We start from the raw sequence: 20,688 nt of genomic DNA on the forward strand, positions 1-20,688 counted from the left end.
GGACACTGCAGAAGCATCAGCCTTATCTGTATGGAAGAAAATTCACTGTAGTGACAGATCACAACACCCTAACATGGTTACACAGAGCCAGACAGCAAACTGCCAATTTACTAACATGGTGCCTAGGGTTGCAAGCATATGATATGTCAGTGCAGCACTGCAGTGGGATTAGCAATGCCAATGCAGATGGGCTCTCAAGTCAGTGAATGGGGTAAAGTATACTCAGATAGACCTAACTCTCTCAAGCAATGTTTCTCAAGGGTCACTTGAAAAACTAGCTTGAGTTCTTGGGGGGGGGGTCTGAAGATAGGTGAAGACTGCCAGCTTAGCCAGATAGAATTTTGTAGATAATTATGTCATTTGTAAATATTAATATAAGCTATAGGCTTATTCTCTTAAATGGGAAAAATTGTGTTAAATGTAGAACTGCAAACATGTAACAACAGTGCACTCTGCTGTAACAAAGCTGATAAGTCAATTCTTTGATATCAAAACTAGGAGCTGAGATGTTTAGATAAAGGCATTCTGCCCATTGTTTTGAGGCCAGAGTTAATGGCTAGAATTTGCATGTTTAATTTATTTTATTGTTCTGGCTTTCTGACCAGCTACAAGATCAAGGGCTATTAACCTCTGAGAGTCTGTTAGCCTGGGAACCAGAAAGAAATTATGTAATCTGAAATAAATCAGTGGTACTGTGTTATCAATTTAAGGACAGAAAGAATGAGAACATTTGAGCATTTGTCTTGAGAACATCCAGCTCACCACTCTGCCTGTTTCTATATGTAAGTAAGATTTTAGAATTTTGTTTTCTCTTAGATAAAGCTAGGAAATAGGAAAATTAGACTAATTTGTTTTTCTGTGATGTCAGAACTTTTCTACTGTATTATTTTAAGTATTCCTCTGTGATCTCTTAACTATTGACTAGCACTGTGTAGTAAGAAGTATTGTCTTATGTTTTTATTCTTTATTATTAAATATTTTAAACCTTTCAACTGTGGCTGTTTTGTGTAGAGGAAATTTAAGCTCTAAGAGTACATTGCATGCATATAGTGATGCTGTACCAAGTCACTCCAATAAGTTCTGACAGTTTGGTTGCACTTACCATTTGGATAATAATTTTGCACAGTATAATTGGACACCCTTTCATAAGGGCCTTTGAGTAGTGGATAAATATTAGCTGGGTGGTGGCAATGATTTCTACCATATAGTCTGGGTGAAAGGGGCACAGCAGGAGAACCTGTGCCAGCCTTCCCCAGGAGTGTTTGTGTGGTTGTATAAACTCTTATCTCAAAGTATGTGTGTGTCAGCTACTTGGGCAGAGACATGAAGCACTGGTTGGACAGACTGGGTGCTGGAGGTTTTAGCTTGCCCACTAGGCTGAGATCTGGACCCTATAGCTGTGCCAGTGGAGAGTCTTATTGGGGACCTGGAGAGAAAGGGAAAAACCAGCCCCATACTGACTGTTATCTCTGTGTGCTCTTAAGGGATTTTGTACTTTACTGTGTGTGTATTTATTATCCTTTTCATATAGGGATGCTCCTCATTGGTGTTAGTGGTGAGGATCGAGGCTCCTTGATTGCTGAGCCAGTGCACAAGCATAATAATAATAATAATAATAATAATAATAATAATAATAATAATAATATAATAATAATCAGCATTTATTTAAGTCATCAGCTAATTGAAGGAGGTTTGCTTTTGAGGAAATCACTAAATGCAGAGGTATTTACATAGGAAGTCCCACCAATTTTAAAGAAAAATGTCACTAATTTATGCTCTTATTTAATAAGGCAAGATGATTATATGGAAATATTTAAAAATGTGGCAATATTTTTGTGTACTAGATCATGGATACTGGGTCCCCTACTAGAATGAGTAACTATTTAAAAAAGATAATTAGCATTTATAATGTCAAGGAAGCATCGGACATCTCGACCATTGGCAGTGTAGGTCAATCAGTTTATTGAAGGATTGTTGAAGTCTCCCAATAGATAGGTGTTGGTTTAATGGGGATTTTAGTTACTGTGTTAAGGTAGCTATTGTGCTCAAAGTGGGGATAGATGGTGTTCTGTACTACAAAACAAAGAAGTTTTATGGCAGTTCAAATTGAATGCATGTACTTTTCCTGGTTTAAATGATTATGTATCCATTAAACTGGTGCTTAAAGTAGAGCAGCCAAATTATGATAGTATTTCTTCTGTTTGTCACTGTTATACTTGTTCTTTTTTTATATATTCCCCCCTTTTTATTACATCCTTGTTTTATTTTATTGGCTACTTGAGGTGTTTAAATAATTGATTCTAAACAACTTGATTTTATTTACTAAACTGACTTGTTTGCACTTTGTTTGTTCTTAGCCTGAACAAATTTTAGACGTAGTATTCAAGTTTTAAATATTTATACACATAAAAAGCATTACTTTTTCTTTAAATTCTTTATGACTTTTAACTGATTTTCATTTACTTGTGATTATGTATAAATGTGTTTGCTATGCTTCTTTATTTGATTAAGTCCTGAAAAATAACGAAAAAATAAACAACTGATAGGGGAGAGGTGAAGTAATCAAACAAGCAACATAAAAATTCCATGAAACTCCGACTGCCACTGCTTAAAGGAAATTTATTAACAAGCTAAAGACCATAATTTATTTAACACTTACATTTTAAATACTGCAAATAAAAACTATACAACCAATAAGGAAGTATCACATCACAGAGGCATTAAACATTTCATAGAATAAAAACTGAAAGAACAACACATACTTCCTTTCATTCATAAAAAATAGATCTATCAATTCAATGAATCTGAACCTACAATCAAAGCAAAAAAAAAAAACACATGTAGCCACAAAATAATTACCTTTCTCCCCAATGAAATAACAAGTGTGACTTAAGTATGTGCTTGAGCAATATACAGTTATTCAGCCCAGGATAATTGTCATCTTATAGTTCAATAATCCATTTGAGCTCATTCCTTTCTGCTCTATTAATAAAATCACCTCCTCTAATACTATTGTCTGAAATTTACAAGACTAAAAACTTAAAAGCATCTTCAATGTCATGTTCTGTCATGTGCCTAGCTAAATCATTGCTGTCCTTATGATTCTTAGTATCATTAATAAGCTCTAATATTCTATCTTTAAATGCCCGATCGGTCTTCCCTATATAAAATGTACCACAGCATAAGTATCTATTGTAATAAACCACATTCCTGCTACTGCAATCACCATAAAAATCAAATTCTAATTTATATCCTAATAATGGATGGAAAATGCATAAACTCATCTATATATGTGTACATGCATTGCACTGTATGGCATGGGAAAATGCCCTTATGTTTGATGTTATGGGTAAAAAAGTCTCCTGCTTGTTATAACAGAGTTGTCATCTTAGGGATCAATTATTCCTAAATGTAAATTTAGGTACAGAACATACTACTTTCTTGATGTCCTCATCGGCCATCAGTATAGGCCAATTCTTGTTAATGATATCACAAACAATGTTGATGTCACTAGAGTAAGCTAATAAAACTCTGGGGCTGCTACATTGTGAAGACACATTATTATTGCTCTGAATAGGACTGCTGTTATCAGAAAAATACAGTTTTGCTGTCGTGCTCTTTAAAGACCATACTTCAGTAATTGTATCTTTGATTTCTTTCATAGAATAGCTCCTGGCCAAAAACTCAAGTTTCATATTGTCAAATATTCCTTATAATTCTGTATTATTTTTATGGAGTCTCATTGCTCTCAGAAATTGATTCTTAAGGACATTTCTGGACATGTGCCTAGGATGAATGCTTTTATTGTATTTTACTTACAGAGTTTCTTGTATAAAATCATGTTCAAACCTCCTAATGCATTCTTATTGAATGCAATGTCTAAAAATAAATGTTATTATCTGAAAACGTATTACTGAGCCTTAAACATGAGGCAGTGCTATGTATATACTCTGAATAAACGAAACAGGATGTCCCAAAAAATAAGTTCTTTATTGAGCCACAACGTTGAACTAAAATGCTTTTATTTCAATGTTGTGGCTCAATAAAGAACTTATTTTTCGGGACATCCTGCTTCGTTTATCCAGGCTTGTGTTTGTTGGTTATTAGTACATTTTGGTCTGGATTCTGCTTCGTTTTTGGTATGTATATACTCTATATACTCCGTAAGTCTCTGTGAAGTATTATTCCAAATTAGGAAGAAATCACCCGCAAAGCATTTATAGTACAACATGTGTGCAGTATAGGGATTAGCTTTTAAAATCTGTTCAAGACACATAGCTATTTGCACAGGATGTATCCATGGCAACTCCTACTTTTTGTAAATAATACTCTGCATCAAAAAATAAAAACATTGTTCTCAAGTATTAATTCTAATAAAGTAGAAATAAGCTCAATCTTGGAGTATGAAAAATCACTGTGGCCTAAAAGAAAAAAAATCTCACATTATCAATGCCTTCTGTATTAGTGAAATAATGAGGTGAAATCAAGAGTAACCAATAAAAACTCTGTTTTCAAATTAATAGTATTAGACTATTCATACAAATTTCCTAAGAAATTTTTAATGTCTTTAAGTATAGTGTGAATATTATCCAAAATCACTCGTATTTCTTTTTCTACATAAATAGAAAGTGGTTCATTTAACCATCCTCGACTAGACAATTTCTGAAGCATAGGAGGATTATGTTGATTCTTATGTACTTTTTGTAGGTCGTATAGAACCAGGACGACATGATGATCAACTGTAAAATACTCAAACAGTTCTTGTGATATTATATGTGTCATTAATAAATCATAAACAAAAAGTGTAACCCTATTAATAAACTCAGCCATATGATATTTAAAAAGGGGCATATAAGTTCCTTCATCCTTTAATATATCATGCATCTTTTCAATATAGTCAAAAAAGGATCAAGCACCTTACCAAAGTTCTGCTAGACGCCAACAGACCAAATGCAGAAAAGAGAAAAACGTCACAGAACACTGCTAGGATAATCCACTATTTAATAAAATCAAGATATAAAAGGCAGGCAATAAAAATACAAAACAGAGCGCTTTCGTGTATAACCCTTCTTCAGATACCTGCTCTACATTCCAACATAAGATTTAAACCTAAAACAATCAATCAAACTTCAGTAAAACATCTTTTCAATATAGAAATGTCTGTCCATAATCACAATCCCCCTACTTTTTCTGCTGGTCGAATCTCTAACATAGAATTATCACACAATTCTATCTGGGCATCATGTTTTCTTGAAGAGATTATAGTATGAAATGTTATGACTTTTAGTCAAAGACTCTAATCTATTCCTCACATAAATTCATAAATGTCTCTAAAGTTGGAGGTGGGGGTGGTATAAATGTGCTGGGTTTCTTAAACATTCTGTTAGCTGAATCACATTATGAGAAAGCAAGGCATACAGACACATTTCTGACAAAAAAATCTTCAAGTCTGTAACAACATCAGTTAATTCTGATTGCTTTGCAGGAATAAAAGAAAACCATTTGTTCAGCAGACTAAACTGTTCTTCAGAATGAACAGTAGAAGATATATTAAAAATCAAGTTATTGGTTTCCTGTTCCTAATGGTCAAACCTGTATTTCTGTCATTTGTGACTGTAAATGTATGCACCCCTTCTCTCTTGACTTTTCAGGCGGCCTTTCCTGTACTCCTTTTCTATAGGTAACGGTTACATTAGGGAAAAGGGGAAAAAGGTAAATCCGAAGAAGTGGATGGTTGAGTGGCAGCTAGAATATTCCTACTAATTATTTCAGGTAAAGATGGTGGATCAATAACCATTCCTTCAACTCGGTTATCCATAGAACCAGTTGCACTAACAGCTTGAGATGTAATATTAGCTTTAGTGCACTCTCGTGGCTAAGAGAAAACATTCCTTCTTTTAAAATCAGCAAGGTCGCAATGCACCTTCTTCGTTTTTATGGCCTGCAGTCTCTTCACATATTCAGACAAATTATCAAAAACTTGGTCGAGTTTCTTCTATCAGCAGTGAATCTAAGAGTAAGGTCATACTGTCTATGCAGGATGAAAGTGCATAACAATTAAACTTTCCAGAACGTTACCTTTGCTGGCTCCCTTCATTTTTGCATTTCACAACTTGTTTGGTGACCTTGTTGTTTATTTGGTGATTGGTGTTCTGTATCTAGCTATGATGTGGTAATTAGTCCTGTTTATTGTTATTTGGACTGATATTTATTTATATATTTATTTATTGCGTTTGTTAACCGGAAAAGTCTACTGGGCCTAAGTCATCCCATTTTCAGTAAAGAAAAGCTCCACATAACATTAATAGTACATGCAAGAAAAGTACAATATACAGTGTGTATACAGTCTCAATGCATGGAAAATAAATATTTAACACAATGGTGCAAGTTATTTACAAACATTGGACATCAGCATTGTGTACAATTAGATCACTGAGGATGGAGACAGTCAGTCTGGGTAGCAGTTTTGATTGTTACTTGTTGGAGTTTTGTAGGCATAAGCAGTAGAATTCATCAGGTCAGAGAGAGCTCCTAAACAGTGATATTGTAGAGGGATATAGTAGTGGATCAGGTGTTAGGAGGTACTATTTTGGCAAAAGTACATTGCAGAGAGAAAAGAGGTGTGATCTGAGAGACTTCTTAAAGAGAGCAGGATTACTGATTGTTCTGATAGAAGGTGGGAGGGCATTCCATAGTTTTGAGACAATAAAAGAGTACAGCATTTGACCAGCTACAAGGTTAGGTTTTTCAGCTTTCAGCATTGTTGTGTTTTTGGATCTTAGTGGCCTGTTAGGGTGGTATGTGGTCAATAAGGAGGAGAGGTAGGGGCAAGTTGAAGGCTTGTATATGAGTTTATATGCAGTGGCTAATTGCGAATAACTGAGGTAGTATGGGAGTTCAAGCCAATTTAGCCATTGTAGAGATAAGCAGTGGTGTGCTGAGTTTTTTGAATTTGTTACAAATTTGGCAATCTTGTTGTATCATGAGTCCAGTTTGGTTTTCAGGGAGGACTGTATATTGGTGAGGATTGGGGCACCGTATAGTAGAGATGGTAGCAGAAAGGATGATGGTATAGCTTTATTAGCAGTAATATTAAGGTAGTATTTGTGTCTGTAGAGAGTACCTAATTTTTGATATTTTTTTGATGTTGCTAAGGATATGGAGGTCGAATGTTAGATTTTCATCAATAATAACTCCTAGTAGTTTGGAATTTGGAACAACTTCAATGTGAGTATTATTATAGGATTGGACAGAAAAATCATTCTTGTTCAGAGCAGTAGTTGTTTTTGGGGGGTGATATTAGAAGTTTGGTTTTGTTGGGATTTAGAGTGAGATGGTTGTTCATATAGGAGTTCAGATCTGGTGTCTCATGTAAACTGTTGAGAGGTGTTCCCAATATGATGTCTGGTACTTTGCAGTGGTATCAGGTATTGTTTGGTTTGCAAAATTATTCATTTCCCAGAAAAAAAAAGGTGTTTGGTATTCTTAGCCAGAACTAAATGATATTAATATTATTCACATCCTACAGAATATACTGCTTCAATGATCCTCCATATAACCTTTGGGAAACCTAAACCCTACAAGGGCCATATAACTTACCAGGCATTCAGTACATAATTCTCTTTTGTGTACGTAGTTTAATGACTTTTAACTTAGTATACTCAATGCTTGCCAACATATTCTTCACATTTTGTATATATTTGTCTTTAACTTTAACTGTATGCATTTTATTATTGCGTATTTTCTGTGTATTAACTATGACTACTTCAAACCAGGCTGTACGTGCAAATGTTTATTCTTGATCAATGCATAACCAAATACAAATAAACAGCATAAATACATTTAAAGTAAAATGATTTCTATTTATGATCACTCTAAGCTGGCTTTGCTGAACATATAAGTTCTAAAATGTCTACAGTATGAAGTTGTCAAGCTACACGATTCAGCTTGACAGAGGTATATCTTATTGTTACTGTCATACTTTGCAAAATATTATAACATTGTTCCCCTAGAGAAGCATGTTTCATGACTTGTTTTCAGACCATTTTAAGTTCTTGTAGCAACCACAGCTTCTTAACATATTTTATGTCGTGTTATCCTTTATTGATAATACAGGAAGAATATTACTCAGAAGTAATGTAAAATATTTCAACATCTGACGAAGCTCTACTGCTGAGTGAGGTAGACCTCGAGCACTGGTGTCATGCACATACCCTTCTTAGTGTGCTGTTCCCCATTAATATTAAACCTTGCTTTACTCAGCATAAAGCAAAACATTGTTAATGGCAACATTTAAATAGCGTAGCGGTAGTCCCTAATTTTCATTCTTTCCTTCTTCTTTCAATGAAGTCCAAGACAAGAGTTGAATGAAATAAGAACAGAAAAATCATTCCCTAATAATCTAAGTATAGAGCGGGCTTCTGTTTTTTAATACTCAACTCCAGTCAAAAGAGGATTTTTTTTAAGGAACAGTACAGAAAAGACAGTATGTGGTCAGTGACAGAAATCTAAAAACCTACCACAAAGCTTTATATTCTGAGATTTAATAAAAGTTCTAAGTAATATTGTATTTTGAAGCACAAGGATCCTGTTTTTGCGAGTCATATAATTGGCAAGATGCACTTTCATTTCAGGGAAAACCATTTGTATTTGCTGTTAGGATTATTCAGCAACATTTCGAAAGAAGTCCGTAATTTCCTCTTTTTCTTGTATGTTTAATGGTGAGTGTGCATGCATGTGTGTGTGCACGTGCATGAGTTTTTATTCATCTATGTGTGTGTGCGTGTGTTGTATATATATATATATATATATATATATATATATATATATATATATGCATGTATGTGTGTGTATGTATGTGTACATGTGTTTTAAATGTTTCTGTTCATTACAAAACATATGTACATTACTGCTAACCATCACCGAGAAATACAAAAATTTATTATGGCACTGAAATCCCATTATTTTCATCCAAGGTAGAAAGACTCTCAAACTCTTTAGCACGCTATATTCAAATTTAACTTTATGTTTTAATTATATTTATATCCAATTCTGCTTCAATAATTCTCACCATGTATCTGGCATGAAAAATAAATGTAGATTTGTGATCATACACAGGCAGACCTAAAAATTATGACCTAGTAGTGCAGAGAGTAATGGCTTGTGTTTTTCATAGACTTCCTATTAGATGTGTGGGACCTGTAACAGAGACAGTAGTGCCTCAGAACAAGAAAGTACAATTGGAAATGAAATATAGTGAATAAAAATGAAAACTCACTGCAATGCCTATAAATTATTTCTGCAGGTGGGGGCCTTTCCAGTCCCTGCCATCCTATATAGGGGGAGACTACAATGTTATACGCATACAGACACACACACACACACACACACACACACACACACACACACACACACACACACACACACACACACATGTGTGTATATATATATATATATATATATATATATATATATATACACACACACATGAGCATATGTGTATATATATATATATATATATATATATATATATATATATATATACACCTATGCATACATATACAGTGGATATAAAAAGTTTACACACTCTTGTTAAAATGCCAGGTTTTTGTGATATAAAAAAATGAGACAACAATAAATCATTTCAAAACTTTTCCCACCTTTAATGTGACATATAACCTGTACAATTCAATTGAAATTATTAGGGAAAAAAATATAAAAAAATAAAACAAGTACAATAAGCTGGTTGCATAAGTGTCCACACCCTTAAACTAATACTTTGTTGAAGCACCTTTAGATTTAATTACAGCATTCAGTCTTCTTGGGTACATACCTGCCATCAATTAAAGAGACTCTGATTAACCCCAAATAAAGTTCAGTTGTCCTAGTAGGATTTTCCTGATATTTACTCAGTTACCTGCTACAACAAAAGCCATGGTTTGTAGAGAGCTTACAAAGCATTAAAGGGATATCATTGTTGAAATGTATAAGTCAGGAGAAGGGTACAAAAAATTTCCACAGAATTGGATATACCATGGAACACAGTGAAGACAGTCATCAATAAGTGGAGAAAATATGGGACAGCTGTGACGTTGCAAAGAACTGCACTTCCCTCCAAAACCGATGAAAAGACAAGATGAAAACTGGCCAGGGAGGCTGAAAAGAGATGTACAGCAATGCTGAAGGAGCTGCAGGAGTTTCTGAAAAGTACTGATTGTGCACTATATGTGACAACAATCTCCTGTATTCTCCATTTGTTTGGGCTGCAGGGTAGGGTTGCGAGATGGAAGCCTTTTCTTACACAGACAAACATCCAGGCCCAGCTAAAATTTGCAGAACAATACATCAAGTCTCCCAAAAGCATGTGGGAAAATGTGTTATGGTCTGATGAGACCAAGGCTGAACTTTTTGGTCACAATTCCAAAAGGTACAATTGTTGCAAAAACAACACTTTGCATCACCAAAAGAACACCATCTCCACAGTGAAGCATGGTGGTGGCAGTATCATGCTTTGGGGTTGCTTTTCTTCAGCTGGAACTGGGGGCATTAGTCAAGGTGGAGGGAATTATGAACAGTTCCAAATATCAGTCACATTTGGCTCAAAACCTTTAGGTGTCTGCTAGAAAGCTGAAGATGAAGAGGAATTTCACCTTCCAACACAACAATGACCCCAAGCATACATACAAATAAGCAAAAGAATGGCTTCACCAGAAGAAAATTTAAGTTTTGGAATGGCCCAGCCAGAGTCCAGACCTAAATCTAATAGAAACTCTGTGGGGGTGACCTGAAGAGGGCTGTGCACAAGAGATGCCCTCACAATCTGACAGATTTGGAGCACTTTTGCAAGGAAGAGTTGGCAAATATTGCCAAGTCAAGAAGTGCCATCTTGATAGACTCCTACCCAAGAAAACTGAATACTGTAATTAAATCAAAAGGTGCTTCAACAATGTATTAGTTTAAGGGTGTCCACACTTATGCAACCAGCTTATTGTATATTTTTTATTATTCATATTTTTTCCCTAACAGATTTGTTTGTTTTTCAATTGAATTGTACAGGCTATAGGTCACATTAAAGGTGGGAAAAGTTTTGAAATTATTTATTGTGGTCTCATTTTTTATATCAGAAAAACCTGGCATTTTAACAGGGGTGTGTACACTTTTTATATCCACTGTACATATATCACTGTAGCACAGAGTAGGAGGAATGCTCCTTGGTACCATAACCTTAGACTTAGTATGTATTCCACTAAATTGCAGTTTCAACCTCGTTGTTATGGACACTGCATTAATTGTTTTCAGAATTTCAGTGAGGAATCCTTTGGACAACAAAACATATAAACCTGGACAATTCCCCTTGGCAGAGTTAATTATACTATATAACACACTGTAGCTAATGATGTATAAACTTTCTACATGGTAGTCTTTAAGGATTGTACCTAATCTGAGTTTGTAGTTTTGATTTTAGTTCACTATCCAGATTTAGGCAGCTTAAGCAGGCAAGATAAGACTTCTTTCAGCAGCTAGTTTATACATATTTTTTGGGGGTTATCCTTCTCAGCAACCTTTTTAGTACATTTGAAAAGGGATATGACAGCGGAATTTATATTCTGGTCCACAGAACAGTACACATGCTAATTTATATTTGATTCCACCAGAAAGTGTTTTTTTCTATCATGACAGTGACTCTTTACCTTAGTGAGCAGTTTCTATGCTGCATGTGTGTTTTCCATTTATTTATTTATTTTTTTATGAATATAAGGCATGTATCCCATAATGAGCAAGAGCAAACTGACATAAAGTTTTTTGTGGTGTGGTTGCAATATAGCCATTCCTTCTAGTTCAAGGAAAGCTGACTGGATGTGGTTTTTGACTGGGGCCTTAGACCTATGTCAGGATATATTTTCATTCTATGCCCTTTTCTGCCCTCAGAGAAGTAGCTATTATGTGTTTATTAAAACAATATGTTATCTAAAACAAAATGTTATCTTTTTAGGAGACAGAACGCTCTTCATTCTATCAGCTCTTCACTGAGTTTGACCAGTGAATATTGATCAAGTGAAACAATAATGAGAATCTGCAAAAATATATTACTTAAAATATAGTTGTCTAAGGTTGTATCTTCTGGTATTTAAGCCCTAATTTTGAGAGGATTTCTGTCTATACACACTGAGCAGAGTGGAGGAGGGGTGTTGACTACAACTCAGAGCTGAGATATATAAGTATCCTGTTTTTTTGGATTATTTATACTGATTATTGTTTCTAGTAATTTATATATAGCACTTTTTATTGCCTGCTGCATAATTTTTAGTGTATTTTATTGCTATTAACTAATCTGCATGGGTAACTGATTTGTTTGCAGTTAAAAGCATTCGATAGAGTCTCTTTGCTCCTTTATCTGTTTAAAAACTTTCATTTTGTGGTTTTCTGTAGTGTTTACTGTCTGTAGGCTAATAGCTTTAGTATTGGTCCCCACCCTCCCTCCCTTAGAACTAGCTGGTTTCTCAGTAGTAGCACTAAAATCTGAAACCCTGTGACTAGCACTTACTCTAGAACCTGCTGGAAAGCACTAGGAAGCCTGAAACTGATACAAGCACTCAACTCTCCTTGTCAATAAGGATAAATTAATAGTAGGCACTAAACAGCCTATAATTGCAAAGTACCTTGCAAAGGTAAGGGAAAACAGCTCTTAAACTTTACAAAAAAAGCACCTAAACAGGCATGTCCAAGGGTCAGCTTCCGGTGATTTCTCCTGTCCGCCTGGTGAATCTGAGCATACTGGGGCAATGCAGCAAATGCTCATGTACACAGACAATCCTCTCCTCCTACAACCCAACACTACATCCTGCGAGAGATGCACTTACATAGCCAAACTGGAAGCAAAGCTCTCTCCAGCCAAGATTGTGCTAGATAGCCAAGAGGAGAATGTTAACACCTGCACTACACCTCTAGAAATTCATAGCCCTTCAAACTCACACCATCAGCACCCACACATAGCAACACTAAACCCACACATGTGGAGGCCCTTAACATTAACCTGCCCAAGCCACAAGGACCTCCGAAGCTGAAACACAAACAAACCCCAGTCACAACCAAAGTGACACATAGCTCACAACACAAGTGTGCCACCCAAGAACAGCCCCTAAGGCAAGACAATGTACCCAACACTTTAGTCATAGGTGACTCTATAGTCAGGCACACTGATGTCCCACTCACCAGGCTGAGCAAGGAGAAAATTACAGTCAGCTGCCTGTCGGGTGCCAGGATCCACCACATAATGCATGCACTCAAGTCACTCCACAACAAGTACAGATACGACTCTGTCATTGTCCATGCTGGAGTGAATGACTTGAGACATACCTCCCTGGAGTACATGAAAAGAGACATTGAAGAGCTCTTGGATCAAGTGGCCCAGGCAAGTATGACCCTAGCCCTCAGTAGCATCCTGCCTTCGCCCAGAATGATACCACAGTATAAGGACAAAATGATTGACTTCAACAATTGGCTAAGCTTCTGGTGTCATTCAAAGTGGATCCAGTATTTGTCTGCCTGGAAAGACATGATCGACAAACCACGATGCTTTGCCAGAGATGGTCTGCACCTGTCACCCCTGGGATTCAGATTACTGGCTAAAGCTCTTGCCACCCCTATAGTGCCTTTTTTAGGCAAGGTTCAAAGGATAAAACCACCACCGTAACAGATACAAGCATGCAAAATCTGAATGTAATGCTACTCAATGCTAGAAGTCTAAACCTCAAAATGCACTCTCACGAGGCACTCCTAAAAATGAGAACATCGATATCTGTGCAGTAACTGAGTCCTGGTTCAAGGCTCCAGAGAGCACCCCTGCAATACCAGGCTACACCTCTTAACACACTTTTTGGCCACAAAACCAAGACTGAAACACTAAAGATGGAGGAGTGTCCATATTCACCAAGGATATTCAGACCTCCAGGCTAGTTGCCCAACACAATGCATCTGAAATTCTCCAGGTGCAACTAACACTAGGTAAGACTGCAATCCAAATTGTAGCTTGCTACAGATCCCCCGCCATGCCCCAAGATTGTCACTACACCTTTCTAAACATACTGTAAAATATTAAGATGCAACCAAACACCCTAATACTGGGTGATTTCAACTACCCTGCCATTAACTGGGAAAACTATTCAAGTACCAACTCCTTTTCCCAACGGTTCTTGGAATTCATAAATTCCAATGCCCTGGATCAACTAATCCATTATCCCACCAGGGTCTCCAATATCCTAGACCTTGTCATTACCAACATGGGAGATAGATGCTCCACACCAGTGGTCACCCCCTCATTGGTCAGGACTGACCATAAGCAAATCACCCTTGACATCCACATCCCACCCCCACCCCCCAGTAAGGAAACCTCCTTAAAAAACTTCTCCAAAGCCAATTTCATGCTACTGAAGTCAGATGTGACAAACTTCACAACACACATGCAGACGGGATCTGAAAGTTCGACTGCAGAATCCTACACTAAGGCACTGTATGAGCATATCCACTTGTGCATGAATCATGCCATCCCAAATAGAACTAAAATGCTCTTCTCCAAAAAAAGGAAGCCGATCTGGTGGTCCCCTGCTATAAACAAACTGTGCAACAGAAGGAAGAAACTGTTGCAGAAAAGAGGAAAATCCCAGGATGTAAAAAACTCCCTCCCCAGCCTCAGTAAGAAGCTGAGATCCCTCATAAAATCCTAAAAAGCTAGTTATGAAAATAAAATTGCCAAAGATTCCAAAGACAACCACGATGCATTCTATAGTTATGTCAAGAATCTAAATGGCAATGCTCAGATCTGCTCTGACCTACAACATAATGGCATTAAATATACTGATCCCAAGGATATTGCCAATATCCTGGCAGATCGATTTAGTGCCAACTTCACCCTCCTCTCACCCCCTAAAGGGCCCATCTCAATACCAAAAGATTGCCAAATTCCGGTAATCACAGCCACACAGGTAGAAACTGCACTCTCCAAAGCTAAGAATACAGCATCCATGGGACCAGATGACATCCCAGGCTGTGTACTACATGAACTACAAAATTAACTGGCACCTCACCTAAGTGTCATGTTTAATCATAGCCTCATCTCAGGCTTCGTGCCCACTGAGTGGCGCACAGCTACAGTTATCCCACTCCACAAGGGGGGATCCACCTTGGATCCCAGGAACTACCGTCCCATCAGTCTGACAAGCCTGATCTGCAAGGGCATGGAGCGCATTATCATGGAACTTATAAACAAAGACATTGGCAACCTTCAAACAGTGGACCCCACACAGTTTGGGTTTGTGAAGGGCTGATCTTGTCTCCTAAATGTGATTGACTTTTTCGAATCAGTCTCCAGAGCTGTGGACGAGGGTAAGGTAGTCCACACAGCCTATCTGGACCTCGCAAAGGCCTTCAACACCATCCCCCACTCTGGAATCATAGATAAACTTTCTAAACTGGGCATAAATCCCTACGTCACTCGATGGGTTGCCAGCTGCTTACTGACAGAACCCACACTGTAAAAGTAGCCGACTTCAAATCCAGCTCCAGACAAGTGACAAGTGGAGTACCTCAGGGTTCAGTCCTGGGACCACTCTTGTTTGGCATCTACTTTTCTGAAGTACAGGCCAACTCTAAGGGACTCTGGCTAACAAAGTTCGCAGATGACTGCAAACTGGGAGCCATTATTGAATTCCCAAATGATGTGGATATTCTACAAAAGGGCCTTACAGAAACAGATGCCTGGTGCCAGAGCCATGGGCTCAAGCTTAATGCCAAGAAATTAATAGTTATCCCCTTTGGAAAAAAACATGTACCCATGAATTACCACATAGGTGGCAGGACACTAAACATTGAAAGTGTGATGAGAGACTTAGGGACACAGGTAGACAGTGGTATCACTTTCGATAACCACATCACCACAACAGTCAGGAAGTCCTTCTATGTGGCACACCTCATCGCTAAGGGCTTTTCATCCAGAAAAAAGGAGGTCACTGTCCCACTGTACTCATCCCTCATTAGACCAATTATAGAGTATAATGCCCCATTTGGTATGTACCTCACAAGACATCTGCAACAGCTGGAAAGGCCACAGAAATACCTCACTAAAAGAATCACAGGCCTAAAGCAGATGCCATATGATGACCGTCTAAAAAAACTCTAGCTATACTCTGTGGCATATCATCTACTCAAAGGCGATCTCTGCTTAACAAACAAGGCCATGTCAAACCCTGAGCTGTTGGACATGCTCCACTTAATGAAATCCCAATCCCTCAGAGCCACATGTTCCAGGGATCTAAACCTTGTCATCACAATGACCAAAACATGCTGGAGGGATAGACCCAGAGACTCCCCATACTCTGGAATAGACTGCCCATACATGTCAAGCAGAGTGCCTCATTGGCCCTCTTCAAAAGGAACCTTGATGATTGGATGGGAGATAGGAAATTCACCCCAGGGATCATGTCAGTCACCCTGCTAGACAGGGATCCAGAGATGTAAATATTGTGGGAAGAAATATCCAGGGAATTGTTATGGCTAGGCTTGCATAGGCCGATAGCCTAGTACCAACCTATGAACCTATGAACTTAGCCATGTTGAATTTTGTGTAGTTTTGTGTGAAAATGCTATGTTGTAGTTGTCTGTGCTATAGATGACCAATTAATTTCAATTCAAACACTGATTTACTAAATAAAGCAATAAATACACCCATTATCTATACAATGATGAAGCTGAAGAACCGCAAAGGCAGAAGATTATGGGGGATTTTGCATTTTTTCATAGAAATAACGTTGCAGTTTACCTTATCTAATGTTCATTTTGCTGGGAAATGTAACTGTTTTTTTTTTTTTTTTTTTTTTTACTGTATGTACATTTTACTGCATGTTAATTTTACTGAACCTCATTTTGTTGATAGAGGTAAATGGTTTGGTATTTGGGGTTGTAGTATTTGTACAATTGTTTGCAGGTTAACTTTAGGGTTGTGTGTGTGTGTGTGTGTGTGTGTGTGTATTATGCATAATATGAGTGTCCTTTTTTCTTGTGTACTATTATGAAAAGTTTTTTTTTTTTGGAAGATAAGGTACAGGATTAAGATTAGGAGCAGGGACAGGGTTATCACACATGAGTACAGTGGTATGGGGGAAAACATTCCCTCTGTGTCTTTCTTTATATATCTTTGTCTATGTTTAAGTCTGCATTTTATCTGTCAGTGTATCAGTCTCTTTGTCTATCTGTTTCCTATTGCTCCAGATAAATTTCTACTAGTAGTAAAAATTGGATCTCCCCAACAAAGAGACCACTAGCCTAATGTGACTAACCTTGTTAACACAGGATAAATAAAATAATCTATATAATTATTTTCTATATTCTACGCACGTGTGGGTGTTAGTGTTTATGCAATGCATAAATAAAATTTCAGTTTCAATGAGAAACCCTTAATGATACAACTTTGGGAGTTTCAAGTATTTCTTGGTTTATTTTTAAATAAGAGGCTTATTAATTCAGGCATACTAGAACAAAATCTCAATTCACTTAATCCAAAAGACTACACATAGAATTGGTTCTTCCCATTGAAAAGAAAGGTAGTTTTATTTCCAAATGATGAGCGATTTCACCCTAAGCGTGTGCCTGCATCAGAAGAAACAATCTTTTCAGGAAAAAAGTAATTTAAAAAATAAAATCAAATACCCTGAACTTAAGTATACAGCATACAGATATTGTCACAGTTTGCCTAAATATTAACAAACACGTTAGCACTAGTTTTTTTTGCATGAATAATAATAATGATAATCGTCATTATCATAATCATCGTTTATGTGGTATACCTTCCATTAATTTCTTCTCAGTTATATCTATAGGATCAGACATGTTACATATAAAACCAGTGTAAGCCTCTGTTTTGAATTAATTTTCCTTATTTATTTTCATTATGTTCCAAACCATTAAAAAGAAAAAAATCAGGTATTTGTCACAGCCAGATATAGGCCAGCACTGACACTGAAAGATGTGTCCACTAAAATTAGAAAGACATAGGCAGTTAGAACAAATTAGAGCATTTATGAGGTAGTTAGGAAAAACAAATTAAGACAGTAATCCTTCAGTGCCTTCAGACTGTGATGTTATACAAGGTTTATGGTTGACACATAATAAGTTTTTTCTTGTGATGTTCCATTTTCTCAAACTCATGCCATTGTGTGATATTAGCATCGAAGCTAGGTATTAAACATGGAATATGTGTTGCTTTGCTATTAACATGCTATTTCTAGAAATATCATTGGATTCTTTTAGAACAATATTTTGATACTTACTAAGTTCACAATAACTGCAACATTCTTAAACTGGTATTCATAGTCCAGGATTTTGAACTTGCATAGCAGTTGTCCATGAAGAGCATTGCTACACCTATATGCAAATCAAGTAAGCACCATATCTCTCAACTGTCCATATTTTTGATCTGTTCCCCATAAAATGTGTGATTTGCTGACAAATCAATGAGATGATCTGAAGATGAAGTCAATAAACAATGACATACATTTGAGTCTCTGACTTCTAAGCCTTCAGAAAATGTGTGTTAAACCAAGCCCTGTTATCTCGCAACTTTCTAGGTTTCAAGGGCAATATTTAAAATATGTCCCTTTTTTTTGGGCCTTTGTCCCCCATTTTGTCTGGCTTTGTCAGGATTTCTTGGATTAAGAGGTTGAGAGGTATGGTAAGCACAGGTTATTAGCACTGACTTAGTAAATACAAAAGCATTTTGATAAACATGTTTTCTTACAGCAAAAGCATAAAGTACCTACAGTTAATCTCTATGAATATATAAAAGGACCAAGTAAAAGCCTTAGGCTTCATGTGACTTTGCATATACCTAGATATTGCCAACAGGTGCTGCTATACACAGTCACACCTGAAAGGCTTAGGGTAAGATGCATACAGCTCGGCTTTTATTATTATTTAAAAAAAATAAGAGGTTTAAAATGCTTTATGTAGGGGTATCCTTATTTTACCACCCTGATGGGTTTCTTAAAAGAATGGAATGGAAGAGATAGGAAAGATTAAAAAAATGGAAGCCATAATAAAGAGGGGAATACAGAAGGAAAACATCAAGAGGGTTGTGCTGGAGAAGGTGGGAGAAGAGTGGTGCTAAGTTTTTGTTGGGGGATCGACACAACCTATTTTTTCAACTAATTGTTTTATACAAGAAAGTATGAGCAGGGCTGTGGGAAGTAAGTAAGAGAGTATAGAAGAGAGGATACTGGAAGGACGTGGGTGAAGAGGATTGCAACCAAGGAAACATCCCTGGTCCACAAGGCTGCAAATATTTCTACTGCCTGATGGTGCTGCAGTGGAAGATACCAAAGTTGAGGAGATAGGGGCTTGTGGTGATGTAGTGGAGGATACCAATGTTGAGAGGTAGGGACCTGTGGTAGTGCAGGGTCTATATTATATTCTCGAAAGCCGACAATGTCAAATCTGACATTGTCGACATGAGAATACCGAACGCTCAAAATCTCAAGTGTGTAAATGGAAATCTGCATAAGGGTTGATTTCCATTTACTGCAATGTAGTGCGGTCTAGGAGTTAGTATATTTAAGTAGTGGGAGGTGTGGGGGTGCAGTCCCCCACGTGGGGGCTGCAGGGGGGTTGCCTCCCTGCTTAAACCCGCTAGGGTACTTTTTTCTTTATTTTTTTTTTTTGTCTTTTTATAAGGTTGATGTTTGAAGACATCGACCATATGGTGTCAACCATGTGTTGTTCGATGTTTTCAAACGTCGATCTTATAATATAGACCCGTGGTGCAGTGGTTGTTGCTGTCTGGTCCAGCAAATCTTCAATCAGCTGAAGAGAAGCCTTGATTGGCTGAAGGCATTTGTTCCCAGCCTGCTCCACCACATCCGCAACCAAGTCCTGAAGCCCATGTTCAGTTAAGCTTGACAGGTTGCCATGTGCTACGGTGCCTAGAGGACTGGAGCCACTGCCTGACCTTGTGAGGACATCCTTGGAACAGCAGAGGCTGAAAGTTTCCTAACTTGAGGAGCACCTGGTTGAGCTGCTTCTGAAGAATTTGGATCTGTAAAAAAATGAACAGCAATGAGAGAGAGAAAAAACTAAAGAAGGACAAAGGAATGCATAATTAAACTAGAAAAAGAGAGAAGAAATACACAATAAATTCACACATGATGTGACACATCATTTAAGTTATTATTATCAGTTAGTTTTGTTTTTTATTAAAATTTTATTGAGCTAAAATAAAATATGTGGCAAATGCTTGTTTATATATGGGAACAATGAGTGCATTCTATCCATTGGTGATGTTTACATTTGTAGTCTACTGATAGCAACATAAGACATGGTAATATATTTGAAGATGTTCATCGTGTTACACTGCTGCAGTCATCACACTTGGGTTATCCTGCCATCAGGCGGTCCCACAGTCGGCCAGAGTTCCAAAGTCTTGGTCCGGCGTCAGTTGCTGTTGCTTCTTCCCTGACGTCAGTGTGCCAGGGATATATAAGAGGCATCCGACGCCATTTTTTTCAGTCTTTCTTGCCGCGCGGTGCCCGAAGCAGAGACAGTTCGCAAGTGCCGGTCGGCCGACTCCTGAGATTTTCAAATCGAATTTCAGACCGAAGTCTTAAATAAAGCTAAGTACCCCATTGGGGAACCTTTTCTTGCCTC

This window comes from Protopterus annectens, chromosome 11.part0 (genome assembly GCF_019279795.1).
Source record: "Protopterus annectens isolate FY-2018-M chromosome 11.part0, PAN1.0, whole genome shotgun sequence".
Taxonomy (NCBI): Eukaryota; Metazoa; Chordata; order Ceratodontiformes; family Protopteridae; genus Protopterus; species Protopterus annectens.